The 27,614-nt window shown below is 45.7% G+C and overlaps 1 pseudogene; it reads left to right on the top strand.

Moving 5' to 3' along the window:
- The first annotated feature begins 164 nt into the window (after positions 1 to 164).
- Positions 165 to 27,614, top strand: LOC140192460 (uncharacterized; annotated as a pseudogene).

Below are 27,614 nucleotides of genomic sequence, written 5' to 3'. Positions count from 1 at the left end.
GACCCTGATGATCCAGACCCCAACTCTAATTTTGATCATGAGTACGAGAATGACTGGCCTCCGTGACCCGACAGTTCCCATTTAGGACTGTGCCTAATCCCCAGGCAGGCCAGCATAATCAGGGACCAACTATTGAGGTATACACTCCTTGGAAGCCTCGGGAAATGGCCATGATAATGCAAGGGGCCCCCGACAAAAAGACCGATCCCGAAGGGTTCATTGATCACCTACTACGCGTAATCCGAATCTGTCAGGCTGCTCCCCAGGACCTTTATTGCCTCTGTTACATGGCCCTTAATCCTGTGGAACAGGAGAAATGGCGTTAGGCCCAAGGAGGCCATGCAGATTGGGCGGCTTTTAGTGCCGCTTTCCCCCAGGGCCCGGACCAGATCCAACGCATTGGAGACACCCTGAGAAGGGCCATGTCCCAACCAATGGATCTCATCAGAGTATTGAATTGTAAACCTCGGAAAGACGAGGACGGTCCCGAGTTTTTTGACAGGTTTGCTTCCATTTACGCCACGTATGCCGGGGATCCCAACTTTGGTCAGGGAAACGATTCCCCCGACTTTAATGCCCTCCTTATGCAGTGCCTGCCGGAGGAGGTCTGTCTGAATGATCTCCGGCCACCGGTGGCGCTGCATGGACCTCCGGCCACCGGTGGCGCTGCATGGACCTCCGGCCACCGGTGGCGCTGCATGGACCTCCGGCCACCGGTGGCGCTGCATGGAACTCCGGCTACCGGTGGCGCGGCATGGACCTCCGGCTACCGGTGGCGCTGCATGGACCTCCGGGCACCAGTGGCGCTGCATGGACCTCCGGCCACCGGTGGCGCTGCATGGACCTCCGGCCACCGGTGGCGCTGCATGGACCTCCAGCCACTGGTGGGATGAGCAGACCTCCGGCCACCGGAGGTGCTGCGGAGAACCTCCCGCTAAACGCATGCGCAGTTGCCGGTGTGTGCCGTTCGGGCGGCGGTGAGTAAGATTTCCTCATGGTTGTGTAAATCTGGGTTAGGGCATTGAGAAAGGAGCACTATTCTGCCGGACGGCCGGAGCAGGGGTGCAGGCAATTTTTTTAGGTGCCGGAGCTGTAAGAGGGGCGATTGATAAGTTCGTGGCCTAAGTTAGAAGGCCTAAAGTTATACAGCTCTCGTTACATGCACGTGTAGTTCAACTCTTTGAGTGATTAGGCAGAACGTTTGGAGTTAATAACTTTTGTGGTATTTCTGTTTCAGATAATTGAAAAATGCTAGGTTTTCTAAAATTGGCGCCTTCCACCTTAGGCCACGAACTTACCAATCACTCCTCGGCATTTCAGCAATGATCAGCTTTATGTATGAGGAGCATTTGATGGTTCTGGACCTGTGCTCAATGGAGTTCAGAGGGATATTGGGGGTGGTGGGGGGGGATGTATGGTTAAGTAAACTCACCGAATGCTGAAAAGCCTGGATACAGTGGACATGGAGAGGATGTTTCCATTAGATAGAGAGTCTGTAATCTCACAGTAGAGTCTCAGAATAAAGATGCTTCCCTTAAAAACTGAGATGAGAAAAAAAATTTGGGGAAAATATGTCTGATCTGTGGAACTTGTTGCCGCAGAGATTGGTTGAAACTGCCATTTGGGTATATTTATGACAGAAATTAATATGTTCATGATTGCTAAGTAGCTTCAGGGTTACAGGAGGAAGGCAGGAATATGGTGTTGGAATAAAACTCAGCTATGGTTGAGTGATGGGGCAGACCAGATGGACTGAATCACCTAATTCTGTTCCTGTGTCTTATGTCTCACCATGACTGAATGATGGCTCCTTCTTATCCCATATCGTTTTGTGACGTGTGAGGGACAATAAAAGATTGTTCACTGAGATCATTGTATTTGCCTTCAATGTTTAAATTTCAGTGAGTTTTGTTCTTAGTAACATTAAGCAGAAATGTTTGGTTCTCCTTTTTATTGTTAATGTGCTTCTTTATCTTTCATGTTAAAGTGAGACATTAATTGGAAGAAAAACCCACAACTGGAATCAAACCACAACTGAAGACGAGGGAACAACAACAAGTGAACCAGCCTGAGGATTGAGAACATCAGCTGGAGAGAATCCTTCTGACTCTGAGAAACTAGTGATTCAGTCAGGAGAAAGTTTGGTGAGTTACATTTACTCAAAGATTGGTCCTTTAGACATTACATACCTGTACAAAGGAAGGTAGGAAATAGTTGGAGTGAGACTGAATGTGCCCAGAAGAACCAGCTATGTATGCCTCTGCCAGACCCAGTTGTAATCACTCCAGGTCTGGTAATGTGTTTCCAGCAACCCAGCCCTTTAAAACCACTCCCATTCTGTGGAAGTGGAATCCGGATAAAGTCACTCAAAGACCGTATAAGTACAAACTCTTTATTCCAAGCACCCGGAGCTTACTCAGTCAGTCACTCAAACGGGAACAGTCTATGACTGTCCTGCCCAATCCACTAGCTGACTAACAATTCCCCTTACACCACAGGTATATCCATCCAGATATCCCCCACACAAGACAGGCTGGAGCCCAAAGTTATTTACTATTACAGCGCCGAATGACAAAATAGTCATAATGGCTTACACCCACAGAACAGACTGAAGCTGTCCTATCTCTATGCATGAGTGCACAAGGAGATAAGCATCCTGAAACCCTAGCTAGCTACCCTCAAGAAGAAATATGGCTCAGCATGGCTTAGCACATCTGTTGATCATCTGCAGTTTCTTTCAGAAAAACAGACTGCTATTGTTTAGTAGAGTACAGCATTGATATCAGTGGGTAAAAACAGCCTACAACAGTAATTATTACAATGATATGTACAACTATTAGGGCATAATGCAATATCATGCCCCACATATTACCGAACAGGCCTTCGAAGACCACAATTTCGACCCTTTGGTGAACCCGTGTAAATCCTGCCCTACTTTCTTGATGCTGTCAATCTCCTTGGCAGTGTGCTCGGAGAGGGATGTAATGTTAGTAGACTCATCAGGGATATAGGTGCAGCATTCTGTGTCAATAATAGCACAGGTTCCCCCTTTCTCAGCTAGGATAAAATTTGAAGCCATACGATTCTGTAGGACTGTTTGCCGGATTGCAATCATTTCAGTGGATATTTCTGTTACTTGGGCCTGTGTTTCTGTCAGGGCCCCTGCAGTATTGTGGCCAGCTCCTCAAGTGCTGCAGCCAAATTGATTACCTCTCGTGAATTCCTGGCTACTCCATAGGAGAGAAAAGTGATCATCCAAAATCGCTCAGTCTCAGCTTCTCTGCTGCTGGGCACCTGCAAATATGGCCAGGATGCATGATTCCCAGTATCGGAATTTCCATTTGGTGGGGGCCTGAGATACCATCCCTCAAAACACTGACAGCCACAGTCATCTCTGACTGGACCACTGAGAGTTCCTCACTCTGGTTGAGCGGGATTACTGACATTGGAATCATAGTTTTACCATGCTGGGGAATTTCACCACAAACCCAGCAGGTCCCTAGTTCTACCTGTTTGGCATAGGTGTGACAGAAAGGTGTTAACATGGGTGCCCCCAGATGCTGGGGTGAGCCCTCTCAAAGTCATAAACACGAACACCACTGTTACATACCCGTAACGGTTCAAATGAAGCAGCAGCAATAAATGACATCTGGAGTCTGGTTTTGATGTTCAAACCACTATCTTTATTAGTATCTACTTATAATATAACAACTTAAGCAAGATAATCTAAAGTTAACAGTGTTATGAGTATAGATATGTGTAAATGTAACTCCCAAACCATTGAGCTCAGGGAATACCAAGCTTAAAGCTTTTAGATGGTAAAGTATGAAAGTTCAGTTCATCCACAGAATAAATGATGAGAGATATTTGTAATCCAAGGTGAATGTCAAGAGAAGGCAATTACGTCGAATTCCACGGTGGTAAAACAGGCTAACAGTTGCCGTAGATCTTATCCATTGTCGTTCCAAATCCACATTTGAATTATCACCAAACGTAGCTTATCACAGGGGTACCATCTTCAAAGGGAACTACCAACCAGGCAAGGGTGAACACACGGGTGGATACCACATGGCGGAGCAGACTCGATGGGCTGAATGGCCTACTTCTGCTCCTTTGTTTTGTGATCTTGTCTTGTGACAAGGTTTTCCTAATCCAGATCCAAAACACAAGGTATTACCGACAGTGATTTCCACAGAATATCCCTTCTCACAAGTGGTTCCCACATAACACACCCGAAACCAGCTAAGGGTTAACAAAAGTGGTAGCCACAGGATGCTCCAACAAAATCCACATATGCAATGTAAACACGCTGTATAGTCAAATAGTTTGCTCTCTCTCTCTCAAACAGGAGCCGAGAAAGCCGACGGCTGACGTCACTCAGGCACTCTCTCCTAAAATGACAGTCCATGGCAAGAAACCGAGAGGTTAATCACACCACTATCAACCAACGCATTTTCCTTTAGTCTGAAAGAGTCCTACTACTCAGTTCCTGCAGTAACACGTTTGTAGTCTGTTCGATGTATCCACCGAGATTGCGCCTTCAGTTTCAGAGCCGTGGTTGTGGTCAATAACACCTGATATGGTCCTCTCCACCGAGGTCAGAGTTTCCCTCAATCCCAGTTCTTAATCAGAACAAAATTCCCAGGTTCTATGGTGGGATAGTCACTCCTCTCTGCGGGGTAGTTCTCTTCCTTGTAAGCCTGTCGTACCTGTGAATGTAATGCTTAGAAAATTTTGGTTAGTTGGCATATATAATTCCCCATCTTTTCCCCGAGGGTATGCGTATCCAATTTTGCTGGTAGACTTTCTGGGAGCAATGGTACACAAGGTCTTGGTCCCCAGGGTGTCCTCATGGGCTGTCCACAAATGATTTCAGCTGGTGACAACCCTGTTCCCCCCTGTGGGGTAACCCTCATGTGCAATAAGACTAACGGTAGGACCTTCACCAAGTGAGTCCAGTCTCTGCTGTTAGTTTGGCCAATTTACTCTTCAGAGTGCCATTGGCTGTTTCCACTATGCCAGCGGCCCGTGGGTGTTGTACACAGTAGAATTGTTGCTTGTTAGCTAGTTCGTTACATACTCCTTTGTTTACTTTTGCCACAAAGTGTAGGCCATTGTCAGAGCTCAGCATCTCTGGCAGGCCGTACCTGGGAGATATTTCCTGTAATAATATCTTCACAACAGTCATAACAGTATTATTAGTAGTTGGAATAGCTTCAATCCATCTACTAAACACATCTATAATAACTAAGCAGTATCGATAGCAATGTACTCTAGGCAATTCAATATAATCAACTTGTAGACATAAAATAGGTCCACCTGTCAAGGGAGTCATACCCGGTGTGCAGGGTACAGGTTACCAACCATTCCCTCCTTTTCTAGGTGTGTTCAATTATGTATATAATCGACCGATATTGGTAAAAACTGTGCAGGAACACAAACCTGTCCCACTGGGTTGATCCAAAAACCTAGATCGGGGTCTTTCTGGCACCCCACCTGGGACCACAGTTTGCGCTCCTCCTCAGAGGCGTCCCCGTGAAAAGTACCTACCTCCCGCATGTCTGGCAAACCCATCCTGCTTAAGTCACGGAGGGTTGCTTGACGGGAATCCAAGGAAACTACAACTACCGAGGATTCTGCTGCAATTTTTGCTGTCTTATCTGCTAAAGCATTGCCTTTAGTGACCAGGTCGGACATGCGGGTGTAGGCCGCACATTTAATAATAGCCAAAACTTGAGGTAGCTGTAGAGCGGCATTACTAATGGGGTGGCCAGAGGAAGTCAGGAATTCCCATTTTTCCAGAGAGCCCTGTAGTCATGTGCAACTTCAAATGCATAACGGGAGTCTGTGTTAACGTTCACACTTTAGTCTGTTGCTCGGATACAGGCACGAGTCCGAGCAAACAACTGAGCCTTCTGGGCGGAGACAGCTGCTTCAAAAGAGGCCTGCTCAACTATTTCACTGTCTGTCACTATCGCATAGCCAGAATATCATTTTCCTGTTGGATCCACAAAACAACTTCCATCCTCATAAAACGTTGCCTCGGGCTTGAGGGGGTATTGCGGAATGGATGGGAAAGTCTGTCCTTCCTTCACGGTGATCCGGACAGGGGAGCAGTTGGTGCTGTCAACTTAATGGCCTGAAATTGCCCAGAGATGAGTCTTGAGTTCAGTCAATATTAAAAGAGTGTCTTCAGATGTCCCATCTTCACCTCCGACTCCTTCCAGTATCGGAGTTGGCCAGTGGCCAAGTCTTGCTAGTCTCGCTCGGTGCTGGAGGCTTGTTTCGTCAAGGTGTTGGCAAGGAACCCTAAGTTCTTTGGCTTGAACCCAGGGCAAACCCTAATGGTGGTATGGGGAACCACCAGACCTGTCTGTGGCCAAAAGGAAATCCGGAACTTCGGCAAGTAATGCACTGCCCTCTCTTGCTTTAACCTCTCCAATCACCGTGACTGGGAACGTCTGTCCCTCGAGGGGTGCATAATATTGGCTTTCCTCAGTTGAGCACCCCGTAGGGTCATAGCACAGAGTCACATGAGAGATGGCCGCTGGCAGAAGGGGTTCAAATGCAGTGGAGTTCAGATTAAGTTCCCACCACTGGGGGGGCGGAAACTGGGGAAGCAGTCGATTGTTCGCTAGTACCAGGGTGATACCCTTGTCCATGCATAGAATCTCAACTTCCAACGGACAGAGCAAGTCTCTCCCTGCTAGATTACACCCCTGACTGGTGGTGACTGTAAATGAAACCACACACTGGGTCTCCCTGGAATTCCACCTTCAGTGGCTGAGTATGTGAATACGTACGTTCCGTGCCTTCAGACCCAGACAGAGTGATTGTAGAATCTGATAGCTGGAATCTCTTTTCTGATACTACTTCCTGATTGAGAGTGGTTATGGTTGCCCCCATATCAATCATAAACGGAATTGGAATTCCAGCAACTTGCAATATTACATTGGGCTTTTCCCGAGGGGTGGGACTCATGTTAGGAAGCTTCCTTGCTTGTCAATTTCTGAACACGTTGTTGTCCCCACCTGTCCCTTGGTAGGTTTTTGTTCCCATTTCTGATCCCCAGATATAGCTTGCTCGCGTCCTTCTTCCGCTAACATATTCACTTTTAATATTAGTATATTAGTTCCCTTCGGGGTTGATCAGGATTTGAAAGCCGGGTCCCAATAATATGTCAAAGCTCGTCGCATTCGATTTCGGTCATTATCAGTCTAATCCATGTTATTTGTTTTAATCGTGTTGGCTAACTTAGTTGGTAAGCATTGGAGCAGTAAGGCATTAAACTGGGGGAACGGATTCCCATCATTGAAGGCTTGGTCTCCTGTGAAAGTGCCGTAGCAGGCCACAAATCGCGCTCAATAGTCTTGTCCCGATTCCCCAGGCTTAGGTTTGCATTAAAGTATTTTAGTGATGTTTGAAGGTTGTTGGAGAGCCCTCTCCAAGGCTTGAATGATCCATTCTGTCTGATCATTCTCATTAGGGTTTCCCGCCTGTAAATCCTGATAGGTTTGGTATCTCAATTCTGCCTTCCATTTCCACCCCTCATCAGCTGAGAGAATCATGCAGCAGAGACAGAATAAATCTTGTGGGGTCGCATTGTACATTTCTGTAGTACTGCAGACATACTGAGCAAACTGTGCTGGATTTTCTTTTCTATCTGGGGCCTGATTCATGATCATTATCATTTCTTGGGGCTTCCAGGGTGCAGAGAGAGGAATCACTGAGGGCTCTCCCCCCTCCTGCTCGTGGTTTGGGCAGCACTCAGGTGGGCAGTTCATCACAGTCACTGTCCTCAAATAGGGTCGGTATGCCAGACACGGTTTCAGGATCCCTTGTTTCCCTATCAGTTCGAACTTTAGACTGATGTTTCTACCCTTCTCTCCTACCTAGTGCGGCATTGGTTTGCTTACATTGTTTTTCCTGCTCTCGTTTTCGGCCCCTTTCACCTATTCACGCTCTGCTTTTAGCGTCCTCCAACCTTTGGCGTTCCTACTCCAGTACATACCTCTATCCCTTTGTCACATGCATCATTCCCCCAACATGCTAATAATATACTGCTCCACTTTACATCTGCCTTTTCTTTCCATTCCCTTTTTAACAATTTCCACTTCTTTCCACCGTTCTTTTTCCATATCGAATTTACTGCTTGTTCTCATGAGGTAGTATCCCAGGTTCCCCCCTCCCCCCCAGTGGCCACATTTTGTCCCCAATTTCTTATTCACCACTGCACTCAACATTCGCAAATCCTTCTCCTTGTCTGGAAAACTCTCACACATACTGTGTAGGGCTGCTCCTGGCCCACTCGTGTCAATCGACTGCAGTGGATCCATGTTCTCTTAGTAATTTACCCAGCACAAAGCCTCCTGCTCAATTAACAATCAGATAAATTTACCCAACACACATCAAAGTTGCTGGTGAACACAGCAGGCCAGGCAGCATCTCTAGGAAGAGGTACAGTCGACGTTTCGGGCCGAGACCCTTCGTCAGGGTCTCTATATAAAATTCACTGTACACATGTTGTCACTGGGTATAAAAATGCACAGTACAAGATTTATGTGCACACTGGTCATTACAAATTAGAGAGGACATTGGTGGGACGGTGGGGAGACCTCCAGTATCCCTGATGCCCTCACCTACAAGATATGCATCCAGCTGCAGCTTGTAACCCTGCACGTTAAGGAGTTGGAACTTGAAATGGATGAATTCCTGATCATCCAGGAGTTGGAGGGGTTGATAAATATGACATGAAGAGAGGTGAGTTACACCCAAGGTGCAGGACACATGATACTGGGTGAGAGTCAGGAAGGAGAATGAGTTTAAATAGCCATTGCAGAGTACTCTTGTTGCTAACCTGCACAACAACAGTTGGACCACTTTAGAAGCTGTTGGGGGGGATTACCTGCCAGAGGAAAGTCAAGGTGGTGATAGGGGATTCGTTAGTTAGGGGAACAGAACAAGAGGGGACTAATATCCCAGTGGTAAGGCTTGCTTGTGCTCGTGTGGGGGGAGGGGGTGATGTGGTTAAAGTAAGTTGTAGGAAGAATGGGAGCCAGAATGACAGAACAGATAGTAGGGTGAATTGAATTGAATTGAATTGAATTGACTTTATCACATACATCCTTCATATACAGGAGGAGTAGAAATCTTTATGTTACGTCTCCATCTAAATATAGTAATTTATAATAAATAGTTTGTACATAGGACAGTCCATGTAACATAAAAATGCAATTGTATCAGCATGACTTAATCAGTCTGATGGCCGGGTGGAAGATGATATCCTGGATCCTGTTTGTCCTTTGCTGTGGTACCGTTTCCTGGATGATAGCAGCAGGAACAGTTTTTGGTTGTGGTGAATTGGGTCTCTCAATATCCTTTCGGCCCTTTTTACACACCTATTTCTGTAAATGTCCTGAATAGTGGGAAGTTCACATCTACAAATGTGCTGGGATGTCTGCACCACTCTCTGCAGGTTCCGGCGATTCAGGGAAGTACAGTTCCCATACCAGGCAGTGATGCAGCCGGTCAGGATGCTCTCAATTGTGTCCCTGTAGAAAGTTCTTAGGATTTGGGGTCCCATCCCAAACTTCTTCAACCATCTGATGTGAAAGTGGTGCTGTTGTGCTCTTTTCAAAACACAGCCGGTATGTACAGACCATGTGAGATCCTTGGTGATATTTATGCCGAGGAACTTAAACCTGTTCACCCTCTCAACCCCAGATCGATTGATGTCAATAGGGGTTAGCCTGTCTCCATTCCTCCTGTCATCCACAATCAGCTCCTTTGTTTTTGTGACAATGAGAGAGAGTTTGTTTTCTTGACACCAGTCAGATGTTGTTCAGACCTCACATAGAGTCAGCAATCAAATGATTGAGTGTGGTGCGATGAATGTGCTGAGCTGTGTATATCACAATGCAGGAAGCATCGTAGGAAAGCCAGATGAGCTCAGGCAGGGAATTATGATGTTGTAGCCATTATTGGGACTTGGTTGCACTCAACAGTCTGAGGGATTTAGAGGAACAAAGTTGTAGAGAGATCGCAGACCATGCCAAGAAACAAAAGTTGATTCAGTAAGTGATCTTAACTTTCCATATATTGACTGGGACTCCCATACTGTAAAAGGGGGAAGAGTTTGTCAAATGTGCTCTTGATCAGTACGTAGAATTCCTGACATTGAAGTGTGCAATAAGCTGTTAGGAAATGACCCAGGACTGGTGACAGAAATTAGTGATCTTTTTTCTTTTTTAATCTTTTTATTAATTTTCAAGTTCATAAACATAATAACAATAGTGATACAAAGATTGGAATTACCTTATTGTTATTAAACATATACAAAAAATACTACAAATAGTCCAAGTGTAATAGACTTCCAAACTCTCGATATAGTTAATCATGAAGAAAAAAGAAATGAGAAGAAAATGATATTGCAAAAAAACCCAAAAAACAAAAAAAAAGAAATAGAACTAATTGCTAAACCCTAAAAAAAGCAAACAGAACAAAACAAGGTTGAACCAATATATTAGATCGAATACATTCATTAATGTCGTCAACTACGCTCCTCTATTCACATATTCTAAGTTAATAAAAAGGATTCAGTAAAGGTCAAACTACATCATATGAAAATGTTGAATAAATGGCTTCCAAGTCTCTTCAAATTTAACCGAAGGATCAAACATAGAAACATAGAAAATAGGTGCAGGAGTAGGCCATTCGGCCCTTCGAGCCTGCACCGCCATTTATTATGATCATGGCTGATCATCCAACTCAGAACACCGCCCCAGCCTTCCCTCCATACCCCCTGACCCCCGTAGCCACAAGGGCCATATCTAACTCCCTCTTAAATATAGCCAATGAACTGGCCTCAACTGTTTCCTGTGGCAGAGAATTCCACAGATTCACCACTCTCTGTGTGAAGAAGTTTTTCCTAATCTCGGTCCTAAAAGGCTTCCCCTCTATCCTCAAACTGTGACCCCTCGTTCTGGACTTCCCCAACATCGGGAACAATCTTCCTGCATCTAGCCTGTCCAATCCCTTTAGGATCTTATACATTTCAATCAGATCCCCCCTCAATCTTCTAAATTCCAACGAGTACAAGCCCAGTTCATCCAGTCTTTCTTCATATGAAAGTCCTGCCATCTCAGGAATCAATCTGGTGAACCTTCTCTGTACTCCCTCTATGGCAAGAATGTCTTTCCTCAGATTAGGGGACCAAAACTGCACACAATACTCCAGGTGTGGTCTCACCAAGGCCTTGTACAACTGCAGTAGTACCTCCCTGCTCCTGTACTCAAATCCTCTCGCTATAAATGCCAGCATACCATTCGCCTTTTTCACCGCCTGCTGTACCTGCATGCCCACTTTCAATGACTGGTGTATAATGACACCCAGGTCTCGTTGCACCTCCCCTTTTCCTAATCGGCCACCATTCAGATAATAATCTGTTTTCCTATTTTTGCCACCAAAGTGGATAACTTCACATTTATCCACATTAAATTGCATCTGCCATGAATTTGCCCACTCACCTAACCTATCCAAGTCACCCTGCATCCTCTTAGCATCCTCCTCACAGCTAACACTGCCACCCAGCTTCGTGTCATCCGCAAACTTGGAGATGCTGCATTTAATTCCCTCATCCAAGTCATTAATATATATTGTAAACAACTGGGGTCCCAGCACTGAGCCTTGCGGTACCCCACTAGTCACCGCCTGCCATTCTGAAAAGGTCCCGTTTATTCCCACTCTTTGCTTCCTGTCTGCTAACCAACTCTCCACCCACACCAATACCTTACCCCCAATACCGTGTGCTATAAGTTTGCACACTAATCTCCTGTGTGGGACCTTGTCAAAAGCCTTCTGAAAATCCAAATATACCACATCCGCTGGTTCTCCCCTATCCACTCTACTAGTTACATCCTCAAAAAATTCTATGAGATTCGTCAGACATGATTTTCCTTTCACAAATCCATGCTGACTTTGTCCGATCATTTCACCGCTTTCCAAATGTGCTGTTATCACATCCTTGATAACTGACTCCAGCAATTTTTCCACCACCGACGTTAGGCTAACCGGTCTATAATTCCCCGGTTTCCCTCTCCCTCCTTTTTTAAAAAGTGGAGTTACATTAGCCACCCTCCAATCCTCAGGAACTAGTCCAGAATCTAACGAGTTTTGAAAAATTATCACTAATGCATCCACTATTTTTCTTGGGCTACTTCCTTAAGCACCCTGGGATGCAGACCATCTGGCCCTGGGGATTTATCTGCCTTCAATCCCTTCAATTTACCTAACACCACTTCCCTACTAACATGTATTTCGCTCAGTTCCTCCATCTCACTGGACCCTCTGTCCCCTACTATTTCTGGAAGATTATTTATGTCCTCCTTAGTGAAGACAGAACCAAAGTAATTATTCAATTGGTCTGCCATGTCCTTGCTCCCCATAATCAATTCACCTGTTTCTGTCTGCAGGGGACCTACATTTGTCTTTACCAGTCTTTTCCTTTTTACATATCTATAAAAGCTTTTACAGTCCGTTTTTATGTTCCCTGCCAGTCTTCTCTCATAATCTTTTTTCCCCTTCCTAATTAAGCCCTTTGTCCTCCTCTGCTGAACTCTGAATTTCTCCCAGTCCTCCATGCAACCTTTAAATGCTTGCCATTGCATATCCACCGTCAATCCTTTAAGTGTCATTTGCCAATCTATCTTAGCTAATTCACGTCTCATACCTTCAAAGTTACCCCTCTTTAAGTTCAGAACCTTTGTTTTTGAATTAACTATGTCACTCTCCATCTTAATGAAGAATTCCACCATATTATGGTCACTCTTACCCAAGGGGCCTCTCACGACAAGATTGCTAATTAACCCTTCCTCATTGCTCAAAACCCAGTCCAGAATAGCCTGCTCTCTAGTTGGTTCCTCGACATGTTGGTTCAAAAAACCATCCCGCATACATTCCAAGAAATCCTCTTCCTCAGCACCTTTACCAATTTGGTTCACCCAATCTACATGTAAATTGAAGTCACCCATTATAACTGCTGTTCCTTTATTGCACACATTTCTAATTTCCTGTTGAATACCATCTCCGACCTCACTACTACTGTTAGGTGGCCTGTACACAACTCCCACCAGCGTCTTCTGCTCCTTAGTGTTACGCAGCTCTACCCATATCGATTCCACATCTTCCCGGCTTACGTCCTTCCTTTCTATTGTGTTAATCTCTTCTTGAACCAGCAACGCCACCCCACCTTCCCTTCCTTCATGTCTATCCCTCCTGAATATCGAATATCCCTGAACGTTGAGCTCCCATCCCTGGTCACCCTGGAGCCATGTCTCTGTGATCCCAACTATATCACAATCATTAATAACAATCTGCACTTTCAATTCATCCACCTTATTACGAATGCTCCTTGCATTGACACACAAAGCCTTCAGGCGCTCTTTTACAACTCTCTTAGCCCTTATACAATTATGCTGAAAAGTGGCCCTTTTTAATGCTTGCCCTGGATTTGTCGGCCTGCCACTTTTACTTTTCTCCATAGTACTTTTTGTTTCTACCCTCACTTTACACCCCTCTCCCTCTCTGCACTGGTTCCCATCCCCCTGTAGTGAACTAACCTCCTCATGCCTAGCCTCTTTAATTTGATTCCCACCCCCCAACCATTCTAGTTTAAAGTCATCTCAGTAGCTAATCTCCCTGCCAGGATATTGGTCCCCCTAGGATTCAAGTGCAACCCGTCCTTTTTGTACAGGTCACGCCTGCGCCAAAAGAGGTCCCAATGATCCAAAAACTTGAATCCCTGCCCCCTGCTCCAATCCCTCAGCCACGCATTTATCCTCCACCTCATCGCATTCCTACTCTCACTGTCGCGTGGCACAGGCAGTAATCCCGAGATTACTACCTTTGCGGTCCTTTTTCTCAACTCCCTTCCTGGCTCCCTATATTCTCCTTTCAGGACCTCATCCCTTTTCCTACCTATGTCATTGGTACCTATATGTACCACGACCTCTGGCTCCTCACCCTCCCACTTCAGGATATCTTGGACACGATCAGAAATATCCCAGACCCTGGCACCAGGGAGGCAAACTACCATCCGGGTCTCTGGACTGCGTCCACAGAATCGCCTATCTGACCCCCTTACTATCGAGTCCCCTATCACAACTGCCCTCCTCTTCCTTGCCCTACCCTTCTGAGCTACAGGGCCGGACTCTGTGCCGGAGGCACGGCCACTGTCACTTCTCCCGGGTAAGCTGTCCCCCCCAACAGTTCTCAAACAGGGGTACCTGTTGTTAAGGGGCACAGCCACCGGGGTACTCCATATTACCTGACCTTTCCCCTTCCCCCTCCTAACCGTGACCCACTTGTCTGCCTCCTGTGGCCCTGGCGTGACCACCTGCCTGCAACTCCTCTCTATCACCTCCTCACTCTCCCTGACCAGACGAAGGTCATCGAGCTGCAGCTCCAGTTCCGTAACGCGGTCCCTTAGGAGCTGCATCTCGATACACTTGGCGCAGATGTAGACGTCCGGGAGGCTTGTAGACTCCAGGGCCTCCCACATCCGACACCGAGAACAGCAAACTGCCCTCACACTCATACTGCCCCTCTCCTCAAATAACAACAGAAAATGAATGCCAAACCTCCCTCGCCTCGCCTGTTTCCGCCTAAGCCCGTTGAGCCGAAGCCCTTAAGTCTTCACTCTGCTCCTGGCTCACTCCGCCGCCCGCAAACTCCGCTGCCCGCTCTATGAGGCTCTGTTCCTTTTAAATCTGCCGCGCTGCACAGCCCGACGTCACACGCCTGCGCAGTCCTGCCTCTCAGAATGCTGTTGGAGAAAAAAAAATAACGAAAATTTCAAAAATGTCTTTCTCGGCACTCCCACTCAGACTCTCAGACTCCTTCTTCAAATCAAACCCGAAGCAGGATGTCTGCCCTTTTAAATCTGCCGCGCTGCACTGCCCGACGTCACACGCCTGCGCAGTCCCGCCTCTCAGAATGCCGTTGGAGAAAAAAAAATAACGAAAATTTCAAAAATGTCTTTCTCGGCACTCCCACTCAGACTCTCAGACTCCTTCTTCGAATCGTGACACTTCTGATTTTTTCTAAATTTAAACATGATATAGTTTGGGAAAACCATTAAAATGTAGTAGGGGGAGGTTGGTTTCTTTCCAATTTAATAAAATGGATCTTCTGACCATTAATGTAACAAGTGGGATTATCCGACAAGCTGAAGAGGATAAAGATCTATGTTCCGTCATTGGCAAACCAAAACTTGCCATAATTGGATGGAGTTGTAAATCAAAATGCAAAACTGTTAAAATAATATCAAAAATATCTTTCCAGAATTTTTCCAAGAGGGGCGAGATCAGAACATATAAGTCAAAGAAGCCACCTCAAAGTGACATCTGTCACAAATAGGATTTATATGGGAGTAAAAACAGGAATTAGTGACCATAATGCCATGAGATTCAAAGTAAATATGAGAAAAGAGAGGTCTGGACAATGGGTTGAGATTCTAAATATGAGAAAGGTCAATTTTGATGGTATCAGAAAGGATCTGACAAGTGTGGTTTGGGACAGGCCGTTTTCTGACAAAGAAGTACTTGGTAAGTGAGAGGCCTTCAGAAGTGAAGTTTCAAGGGTGTAGAGTTTGTATGTGCCTGTCAAAATAAAAGTGGAAAGGCAACTGGTCCAGGGAACTGTGGTTTTCAAGAGAAATTGAGGCCCTGGATATTTTGTTCCTCTAAATGCCTCACACTGTTGGGTGCTACCAAGACTCATTAATGACTCCAATATCATAATTCCACCCCAGAGCTCATCTGACTTTTTTTTTTAGTCGTCTTCTGTTGGTTTCTAAAAGCTTCTCAATAGTTTTTGCTCATTATTTGCCCTCTCTTTGGCTTCTTATGTTGGCTTTGGCTTCTCATTTCAGCCATGGTTGTGTCCTCCTGCCTTTCTAATTCTTCCACTTCTTTGGGATGTATCGATCACTCAGCTCCCGAATTGCTCCCAGAAACTCCAGCCATTGCTGCTCCATTGTCACTCCTACCTTTTCCCTTCCAAACAAGTTTGGCCAGCTTCTCTGTCACAGAAACATGGAGTAGTTCAGTACAGAAACAGGCTATTTGGCCTATCTATTCAATGCTGAAAAAACATTTAAGCTGTCTAATGCAACTACCTGCACCAGGACGATTGCCCTCCATACCCCTACCATCCAGGCTCCCATCCGAACTTCTGTTAAATGGTGAAACTGAGCACATATTCACCACTTGTGTTGGCATCTCATTCCACACTCTCACGACCATTTCAGTAAAGAGATTTTCCACATGTTCCCATTAAATTTTCACCTTCCCCACGTACCCATGACGTCTGGTTGTCATCCCACCCAACTTTGGTGGAAAAAGCTGCTTGCATTTACCCTATCTATACCCTCATAATTTTGAATACTTCCAACAAATCCTCAAAGCGATGTATAATTTCCTTGTTTATGTTTAGAGCCTTTTTCAGGTATACAAGATGATGAGGGGCATTGATCGTGTGGACAGCCATAGGTTTTTTTTCCAAAGGCTGAAATGGCTAACACGAGGGGGCACAGTTTTAAGGTGCTGGAAATAAATACCAAGGGGATGTCAGGCTAAGTTTTTTACACAGAGTGTGCTGGGTGCGTGGAATGCACTGCCAGCTATTTGTGTGAGAGTGTTTCAGTTACTGTGGGGCCAGGAGCCCATGCAGCTCAGTGGGAACAGGGAATAATACCAATGGAGAGAGTCAAACTGAGCCAGGTCACAGATTGGAGATGGCAGAAATGCCCCATTCTTATACAGACAGGAAGAGCATCAGAGAATTTGATGGTCATTCCAGATACCAGCACTGTGCCCAGTTAGAAAATAATTTCTCTCTCCAACTTGGGTTGAACTTCACTGTAACAGTGTGATGTCAGATCACACCTCGGCAACTAAAGTGATCTCATCTGAAACGTTGTCGTACATCCATTGATGGATTTTGTAAATCTTTTTACAGGTTAAAAATGACAAGGAATTTGTCTACGGGAATCTCGAACACAACACACCAGTTTTGCTGTCTCTGTCCAAATAATTAAGAAGTGGAGCAAGGGATTCACTCGAACATCCTTCCTGCTCAGACTGTGGGGAGGGATTCACTCGATCATCTGACCGACTGACACGCCCGTCATCTTACACGGGGAGAGGCCATTCCCCTGCTCAGACAGTGGGAATGGATTCAGTCGGTCATTTCAACTGAAGGTACATCAGCAAGTTCACACTGGGCAAGGCCATTCACCAGTTCTGTGGGTGAGAAGGGATTCAGTTGGTTTTCCCACCTGTGGACACACCAGTCAGTTCACACTGGGCAGAGGCTGGTCATCAGCTGAACTTCTGGGAAAGGATTCACATGATCATCTGACTTAATGGCTCACCAGCGAATTCACACCGGGGAGCGGCCGTTCACCTGCTCAGACTGCGGGAAGGGATTCACTCAGTCATCCGAACTACTGGTACACAAGTCAGTTCACACTGAGGAGAAGCCATTCAACTGCTCAGACTGTGGGAAGGGATTCACTTGCTCATCTAAACTAAAGGTACATCAGCGAATTCACACTGGTGAGAGGCCATTCATCTGCTCAGAATGCGGGACAGGATTCACTCAGTCATCGACCCTAATGGCACACCAGCAAGTTCACACTAGGGAGCGGCCGTTCACCTGCTCGGACTGTGGGAAGGGATTCACTTGGTCATCTCAACTGAAGGTACATCAGCGAGTTCACACTAGGGAGCGGCCGTTCACCTGCTCAGACTGTGGGAAGGGATTCATTAAGTCATTCCACCTACTGGTACACAAGTCAATTCACACTGGGGAGAAGCCATTCACCTGCTCAGTGTGTGGGAGGGGGTTCACTCAGTCATCTAAACTGAAGGTACATCAGAGAGTTCACACTGGGGAGAGGCCCTTTACCTGCTCAGACTGCGGGAAGGGATTCACTCGGTCATCCCATCTCTTGAGACACCAGTCAGTTCACACTGGGGAGCGGCCGTTCACCTGCCCAGACTGTGGGAAGGGATTCACTGCGTCATCTCAACTGAAGGTACATCAGAGAGTTCACACTGGAGAGAGGCCATTCACCTGCTCAGTCTGTGGGAAGGGGTTCACTTGCTCATCCCAACTGAAGGTACATCAGCGAGTTCACACTGGGGAGAGACCGTTCACCTGCTCAGACTGTGGGAAAGGGTTCACTTCATCATCTGATCTTAAGGTACATCAACGTGTTCACACTGGGGAGAGGCCATTCACCTGCTCAGTCTGTCGGAAGGGATTCACTTCATCATCTCAACTGAAGGTACATCAGCGAGTTCACTCCGGTGAGAGGCCGTTCACCTGCTCAGACTGTGGGCAGGGATTCACTCAGTCATCTGACCTACTGGTACACAAGTCAGTTCACACTGGAGAGAGACCGTTCACCTGCTCAGACTGTGGGAAGGGATTCACTCGGTCATCTGACCTGCTGGTACACAAGTCAGTTCACACTGGGGAGAGCCCGTTCACCTGCTCAGACTGTGGGAAGGGATTTACTCGGTCATCTAAACTGAAGGAACATCAGCGGGTTCACACTGGGGAGAGGCCGTTCACCTGCTCAGTGTGTGGGAAGGGGTTCACTTGGCTATCCACCCTAATGACACACCAGCGAGTTCACACCAGGGAGCGGCCGTTCACCTGCTTGGACTGTGGGAAGGGATTCACTGTGTCATCTAATCTGAAGGTACATCAGCGAATTCACACTGGGGAGAGGTCGTTCACCTGCTCAGTCTGTGGGAAGGGATTCACTTGGTCATCTCAACTACAGAGACACCAGTCAGTTCACACTGGAGAGAGGCCAATCACTTGCTGAGACATTGGGAAGAGATTCTCTCAGCCAAATCAACCAAATGTGCATCACTGTGTTCACACTGGGGAGAGGATGTTCACCTGCTGTGAATGTGGGAAGGGATTCACTCAGTCATCTATCCTTATGTAAGTCTTGCTTTGGCTAGCAGCTTAATATAGGGGCTGATAGCCCCCCAGCACAGCCAAACTTAAGAAATTTCGCTTGGGTGGATGCTGCATGATGTGTCCACTGTTACAAATCAGTACTCCGAAATAACAAACGGTGCATAATATGTGATTAAATGATTGAAATTTTTAACTCTTACTTTGACTGAGGCTGAGGAACTGGTGTAGGGGGCAGGGTTTCAGATTTCAGGATCATTGGGATCTCTTCTGGGGCAGGTGGGACCTGTACAAGAGAGACGGGTTACACCTGAACTACAAGGGGACCGGTGTCCTTGCGGGGAGGTTTTTAGCGCTGTTGGGGAGGGTTTAAACTAGATTTGTAAGGCAATGGGAACCAAAGTTCATGCAGAGTCACAAATAGAAGAGTTGTGTGTGGTGGTAATAATCTTCTGAGGTGTGTCTTTCAATCGAGGAGTATTGTGGGGAAGGCAGACGAGCTGAGGGCATGGATTGACGCATGGAATTACGACATTATAGCCATTAGTGAAACTTGGCTGCAGGAGGGTCAGGACTGGCAGCTTAATGTTCCAGGGTTCCAATGTTTCAGACGTGATAGAGGCAGAGGAATGAAGGGTGGCAGGTTGGCATTGCTAGTCAGGGAAAATGTTACAGCAGAACTCAGGCAGAACAGATTAGGGGGCTTGTCTACCGAGGCCATGGAGCTGAGAAACAGGAAAGGTATGACCACATTAATGGGGTTATATTATAAACCACCCAATAGTCAGCGAGAATTAGAGGAGCATATCTGCAGAGAGATAGCAGACAACTGCAGGAAACATAAAGTAGTGATAGTAGGGGATTTTAATTTTCTACATATTGATTGGGTCTCCCATGCTGTTTAAGGTCTAGATGGTTAGAGTTTGTAAAATGTGTTCAGGAAAGTTTCCTGAATCAATATATAGAGGTACCAACTAGAGAGGATGCAATATTAGATCTCCTATTAGGAAACGAGTTAGGACAGGTGACGGACGTGTGTATAGGGGAACACTTTGGTTCCAGTGATCATAACACCATTAGTTTCAACTTGATCATGGATAAAAATAGATCTGGTCCTCGGGTTGAGGTTCTAAACTGGAATAAGGCCAAATTTGAAGAAATGAGAAAGGATCTAAAAAGTGTGGATTGGGACAGGTTGTTCCTGTATTGGTAAGTGGGAGGCCTTCAAAGGTGAAATTTTGAGAGTGCAGAGTTTGTATGTTCCTGTCAAGATTAAAGGTAAAGTGCATAAGAATAAGGAACCTTGGTTCTCAAGGGATATTGGAACTCTGATAAAGATGAAGATGGAGATGTATGACATGTATAGGAAACAGGGAGCGAATAAGATGCTTGAGAAGTATTAAAAGTGCAAAAAAAATACTTAAGAAAGAAATCAGGAGGGCTAAAAGAAGACATGAGGTTGCTTTGGCAGTCAAGGTGAAGGATAATCCAAAGAGCTTTTACAGGTATATTAAGAGCAAAAGGATTTTAAGGGATAAAATTGGTCCTCTTGAAGATCAGAGTGGTTGGCTATGTATGGAACCAAAAAAAATGGGGGAGATCTTAAATGGTTTTTTTGTGTCTGTATTTAAGAAGGAAACTGGCATGGAGTCTATGGAAATAAGGCAAACAAGTAATGAGGTCATGGAAACTATACAGATTGAAGAGGTGGAGCTGCTTGCTATCTTGAGGCAAATTGGAGTCAATAAATCCCCAGGACCTGGCAGGGTATTCCCTCGGAACTTGAAGGAGACTAGTGTTGAAATTACAGGGGATCTGGCAGATATATTTAAAATTTCGATATCTATGGGTGAGGTGCCAGAGGATTGGAGGATAGCTCACGTTGTTCTGTTGTTTAAAAAGGATCTAAAAGTAATCTGGGAAATTATTGGCTGGTAAGTTTGATGTCGGTAGTAGGTAAATTATTTGAAGTAGTACTAAGAGACTGGATCTACAAGTATTTGGATAGTTAGGGACTTATTAGGGAGAGTCAACATGGCTTTGTGCATGGTAGGTCATGTTTGACCAATCTATTAGAGTTTTTTGAGGAGGTTACCAGGAAAGTGGATGGAGGGAAGGCAGTGGATGTTGTCTGCTTGGACTTCAGTAAGGCCTTTGACGAGGTCCCGCATGGGAGGTTAGTTAGGAAGATCCAGTTCCTAGCTATACATGGAGAGGTAGTAAATTGGATTAGACATTGGGTCAATGGAAGAAGCCAGAGAGTGGTAGTAGAGAATTGCTTCTCCGAGTGGAGGCTTGTGACGAGTGGTGTGCCACAGGGATCAGTGCTGGGTCCATTGTTATTTGTCATCTATATCAATGATCTGGATGAAAATGTGGTAAAAGGAAATTGGATCAAATTTGCTGATGATACAAAGATTGGAGGTGTAGTGGACAGTGAGGAAGGTTTTCAAAGCTTTCAGAGGGATTTGGACCAGCTGGGAAAATGGGCTGAAAAATGGCAGATGGAGTTTAATACAGACCAGTGTGAGGTATTGCACGTTGGAAGGACAAACCAAGGTAGAACATACAAGGTAAATGGTAGGGTACTAAGGAGTGCAGTAGAACAGAGGGATCTGGGAATACAGATACAAAATTCCCTAAAACTGACGTCACAGGTAGATAGGGTCATAAAGCAGCTTTTGGTACGTCGGCCTTTATAAATCAAAGTATTGAGTATAAGAGTTGGAATGTTATGGTGGGGTTGCATAACGCATTGGTGAGGCCGAATCTGGAGTATTGTGTTCAGTTTTGGTCACCAAATTATTAGTATCAAGGCTATTAATAAGGTTGAAAGAGTGCAGAGAAGGTTTACAAGGATGTTGCCAGGACTTGAGAAACTCAGTTACAGAGAAAGGTTGAATAGGTTAGGACATTATTCCCTGGAGCGTAGAAGAAAGAGTGGAGATTTAATAGAGGTATATAAAATTATGATGGGTATAGATACAGTGAATACAAGCAGGCTTTTTCCACTGAGGCTAGGGGAGAAAAAAAAACAGAGGACGTGGGTTAAGGATGAAGGGGGAAAAGTTTAAAGGGAATACGGGAGGGGGAAGTTCTTCACACAGAGAGTGATGGGAGTTTGGAATGAGCTGCCGGATGAAGTGATAAATGCGGGCTCACTTTTAACATTTAAGAAAAACTTGGACAGGTACATGGGTGAGAGGTGGTCCAGGTGCGGGTTAATGGGATTAGGCAGAAAAATGTTTCGGCACAGCCAAGAAGGGCCAAATGGCTTGTTTCTGTGTTGTAATGTTCTATGGTTCTACGATACCGGAGAGGGCGAAGCCTCCAGTCGTTCGACAGAGCTCGGTACTGATGATTTTCCACTGCAACCGGCCCCCGATTTACACGAACCCGACATCAGCCGCTTTCTCGCCGGAGAACCACGGCGACACCTGGGGTCGGCACTGCGCCTGCATCCAGCAGGAAGCTCGGAGGTCTCCGCAGCACCACTGGTAGCTGGAGGTCTGCACATCGCCGCCGGTTGTCAGAGGTCTCCGCAGAGTCTGCGGTGGCCGAAGTGACGACTAAGAAGTAAATCACAAACCCGAGGAAGTCTGCAGATGCTGGAAATCCAAAACAATTCTCAAAATGCTGAAGGTACCCAGCAGGTCAGGTAGCATCTATCAAAAGGAGTCGACGTTTCTGGTTGAGATCCTTCTTCAGGACTGAGAAAGAAGAGGGGAAATATCTGAATAAAAACAGGGCGGCTGAGGAAAAGGCTCGCTCGAAGATGATAGTTGAAGCCAGGTCGGTGGGACACCTCAAGAGCAGGAGGGAAAAGAAATCTAGTAGCAGAGGAGATTAGAGAATAGGAGAAAGGGATGGAGGAGAAGACCCAGGGAGAAGTGAAAAGCAGGTGAGAGGTATGAAAGGTCTGAGGAAGTAAATTGTGAATTGCTGCCTCAGCTGGAAAGACTGTTTGGTCAAGAGAGAGAGTTCAGCCTTGCCGCCCTTTCACTGTGACCCCCGAACTCCACATCAAATCCGTCTAAACGAATCTGGGTGAACTTTAATGACCAATAAATATAATTCCTCTCTTTGATCAGCTGCCTGAATGATTCCCTGACTCCGAGAGGAAGGGGTGTCTATGGTCCACATTGTCAGGGTGTTGAGTTTACCAGGAGACAGAGACTGCAGGGACGGGAGGTTTTCTGGTCACTAATACACTGTGTGTGGACCCCGCTGGCAATTCTGGTGTTGTGACCCGAATCGAGACAAACACCACGCTGCCCACTCCACCAACAACACGGCACAGCCGGACACATAACAGGGGACTTTACATCTCACAACACTGGATTCAGTGATGAAACCCGTGATTAATGTTGTTGTCCCACTGAAATCATAAGAAACGTCCATTCAGTTGTTTTTAAATACGAGCGATCCCCCACAGGTGACGTCACACAGGCGCAGCCACGCGCCTAACGTCACACACCGGGATCTGCCCTCACATGCGCGGTGTCTTACGTCACCCACGCACTGGCGAGCTCGAGCTTTATCGGTTTAACGACTAGTCTGCTAATCACGTGACCAGCCTCTTCCTCCCCCCCCCTCGCCCTTCCACCGCTGTCAACAGAGGATTCAAAAGCTGCCTAAATCCCACTGGTGCACAACGATGTCAATCACGGGTTATAACCAATAGCGGAGGCGAACCAGCCGAGAGGGCGTTACCCTCGCTGACCCGTCTGCCGCACAAGCTCGAAATCACCTTCAAAGCGGAGCAAATCCCAAAGTATATGTCCGCTTTCTGATTTATTTCCATTTCCCTCCGAGGGAAGTTGGGGCGTTTGTGAAGCGTCTCCTGCGGCCGGAGTCTGATGTGTCGCTGAGAGGTAGGAGGAGACCGCTCGGCCCGTCGGTTTGATGCCGGTTCCCCGGGGAGGGAGAGGATGAAGACGGTGAGAGAGGGGGCGGACAGGATGTTTGTCCCGGTGGGGACAGGAGGGGCTCATCTGTGGAAATGTCTGAGCCCACGGTGGTGGTGATTCACCACATTGGGGGGCAAACACCGGCAGACTGTTGTCCTGCAAGCGGGGCCGATGGTCCGGGCAAAGTGGGGGTGGGAGCGGTGTTGGGGGGGGCGGGGTGAGGAGAGGACTTTTCCATGACAGCGGGCTCAGCCTCGAAACTGCGGAGAGACCTTTTAGAGTAGTTGGGGAGGATTTTACTCAGTCAGAGAGCAGTGAATCTGTGGAGCTCTTGAAAAATCTCCTTAAGCCCACCAACCGTCCCCCCCCCCCCACCACCATCTCCAGTTTAAACTCCATGCGGAATACTTCGAAGGATCAAGAACCAGGAACCAGGAATTCTCTGACACAGACGGCGGTGGGGCCAAGTCTGTGGGTACATTTAAGGTAGAAGCTAGTAGTTTGCTGATCAGTCAGGGCATTACAGGAGATGCCGAGGAGACAGGTGCATGGGGTTGAGTGAGAACCAGGATCAGACATGATAGAATGGCAGAGCAGACTCGATGGGGCTGAATGGCCTAATTCTGCTCCTATGTCTTATAGTCTTATAATGCTAGTGTCTTACACAGTGAAAATTGACACAAAATACTTATTACACTCAGCCGCTATTTCTTAACTATTACTGACTCAGCAGCATCATCTTCCAGCAGTACAATATCAACTCATCAACTCCTGCCTCCCTTGAACTCTTTATATATCTGAACTTTGATATCATTGGCTCACTTACCTTAATTTTTCATCTTGTCTCTCCTGTGTTTTTCTAAAGTTGTCTCCTGTTGGTTATGTAAAAGTTTTCCAATTCTCCAACTTCCCACCATTTTCTTGTTATATTATGTCAGCCCACTTTTGCTTTTATCAAGAAAAGGAGAAAATCTGTGGATGCTGGGAATCCAAGCAACACATACTCAAAATGCTGGAGCAATCTAGGAGACCAGGCAGCATATGTTGGAAATAGCAAACAGTCGACGTTTCAGGCCGAGACCCTTCATCAGGAGTGGGGGAAGAAAAATATGAGACGTCAGATGAAGAAGTGTGGGGGTGAGAGGGGTGGAAGAAGTGGTAGGTGATAGGTGAAATTGGGAGGGGGGAGTAGTGACGGAAAAGACTTCTGAGGATATAATTTCCTTAACGATTCTCAAAAGATCATTGCTAATGGCTCCTCATCTCTTCAGTCACCTCTTTCAGATATCTGGGGTGTACACCATCTGTTCCAGGTGACCTATTAACCTTCAGTTTCCCAAGAACCTTCTCCCGAGTAACGTAACTTTACATATTCTGACCACTGACAGCTGGGACTTTCATATTCCTGCCAGTGTCTCCGACAGATAAGAGTGATGTACAATACTTATTCAGTTCACCTGCCATCACCTTGCACCCCCACCCCATTAATACCTCTCCAGCATCATTTTCCAGTGGTTTGATATCCACTTCCACCTCTCTTTTACACTATATATACCTGAAGAAAAATTTGGTATCCTCTTTAATATTACTGGCTAGCTCACCTATGTATTCCATCTTCCCCTTCTTAATTATTTTAGTTGCATTCTGTTGGTTTTTAAAAGCTTCCCAATCCTCTAACTTCCTAGTCATTTTTGTTCTGTGCCCTCTCTTTCGTTTTTATGTTGTCTTTGGTTTCTCTTATCAGCCATTGCTGCTCTGTTTTCATCCCTGCCCATGTTCTTTTCAAATCAATTTTGACCAGATTTTCTCTCATGCCTCCCTAGTCCTTTTTTGTTTCGACATCTGACTTTAGCTTCTCCTTCTCCAATGTCAGGGTGAATTTGTTCATATTATGATCACTTGCCCCTGAGGGTTCTTTGAACTTAAGTGACCCAATTAATTCCACTTCATTACAACACACAATCCAGAATAGCTGATCGCCAAGTGGACTCAACCACCAGCTACTCTAAAGAGCATCTTGTAGACATTCTAGGAATTCCTCGTCTTGACACCAACACCGTCCTAATTTTCCTAATCACCTGCATGACAATCCCCCATGACTATTGTAACATTGCCCTTTTGTCACGCACTTTCTATCTCCCATTGTAACTTGTGGACCACATACTCACTACTGTTTGGGGGTCTCTATACAATTCCAATCAGGGATTTTTTTTTACATTTGCTGTTCGTTAATTCTACCCACAGGTTCTAGACCTTCCAACCCTATGCCAGCTCTTTCTAATGATTTTATTTACTATTTTACCAACAGATCCACACAACCCCACCACCAGCTTGTTCTTTCAAAAAACATATGTATCCGGGAAACAAGAGGACCTGCAGATGCTAGAAATCTATAGAACTACACACAAAGTGCTGGAGGAGCTCAGCATGTCAGGCAGCATCTATGGATGGGAATCAACATTTCAGGCCAAGACCCTTCATCGGGACTCTTGATACCCACATACCTGGAATACAAGCAAAGAAAATAGAAAGTAGTGTGAAATAGGGAAAACCTTTGACAAAATTTAGTTCAAGGCTTAAAAAAACCTGCCAAACAGAGCTCAATGGTTAACAAATACAACAAAGGCAATAAACACTTTCATCAATACCAACATTGACTTTTTAAAAAAATATCTTGCTGCCACTTCAATCCGTAAAATTTACAAAGATAAGTAAGAACTTTAGAAAAGACTATTTACACTCAAACCCACTTAGATTAACAGTACCTTGGACAGAAGGAGGAAGAGAATTAACACACATGAAAAAGAAATCACACAACAGTCAGATTAAACTTCTAAGTATACACTTTCATCAAAAATCAACAGGATTCAGCACTCCATGTGTGTGTATGCCATCGTGATAAGGAATACAGGCCAGAAAACTTCAATGAGAGGCCAACTCAGAGAAATGAATCATCACTATGGAAGAAAACATTAACCAGTGGAATGAGTATGACCCTCCATGGGAGACATCCCAATGATCTGAGCAGATGAGATGGTGACAAGGAAGCTTCGAGAACCTGACTGAGAGTTGGAGACCTCTTCCCAGAAACAGAGGGGTTCCTTGCAGAAATACAGGACAAGCTGGTTAACAAACAGAAAAAAAAATTGAAAATACAAACAAACAAGGCAGAAAGTACAGAAAATGCCAAGAGAAACCAGACACAATCCAACACATTCCAGGATCCTGCAGCAGTTCAACTCAATCTGATCATTTACAAAGGTACAGTCAAGTGGTAAATATCATTCACCAAAATCTTGCTCTAAAATACAAACTCATGAATGCCCTCCATCACTTCATAAAGGCACCATAAATTCAAGCCTGATCCCGTTTCAGGATCAAAATCTGACAAATTCTGTGATAATCAATACATTATTTCAGATAGGACAATCCATAATAACCATCTGGATATAATATTACAGGATAAACAAGCAGGAACACCTCCCTCAATAGATAAAACCATTTCCAACACACACATCCTCGACCAGTGGAGCACCTCACCACAGGTATTGTTTGTGTCATCGGTCAGAGAAACAAAAGATTTTCTCTGTCAATCAGCTTCCAAATGTTGTTACTCTGCCATTCGTTGCCATGCCCCGCTGCTGATTCCCTTCTCCTCATCATACGTTCTTACCCCAACCATCGTCCAGAGCCCCAAACTCTGCCCTG

The sequence above is a fragment of the Mobula birostris genome, unplaced genomic scaffold (assembly GCF_030028105.1).
Source record: "Mobula birostris isolate sMobBir1 unplaced genomic scaffold, sMobBir1.hap1 scaffold_1434, whole genome shotgun sequence".
NCBI lineage: Eukaryota > Metazoa > Chordata > Chondrichthyes > Myliobatiformes > Myliobatidae > Mobula > Mobula birostris.
Note: the sequence above shows the minus strand (reverse complement) of the source record. Positions and strands in the feature narration are given on the sequence as shown.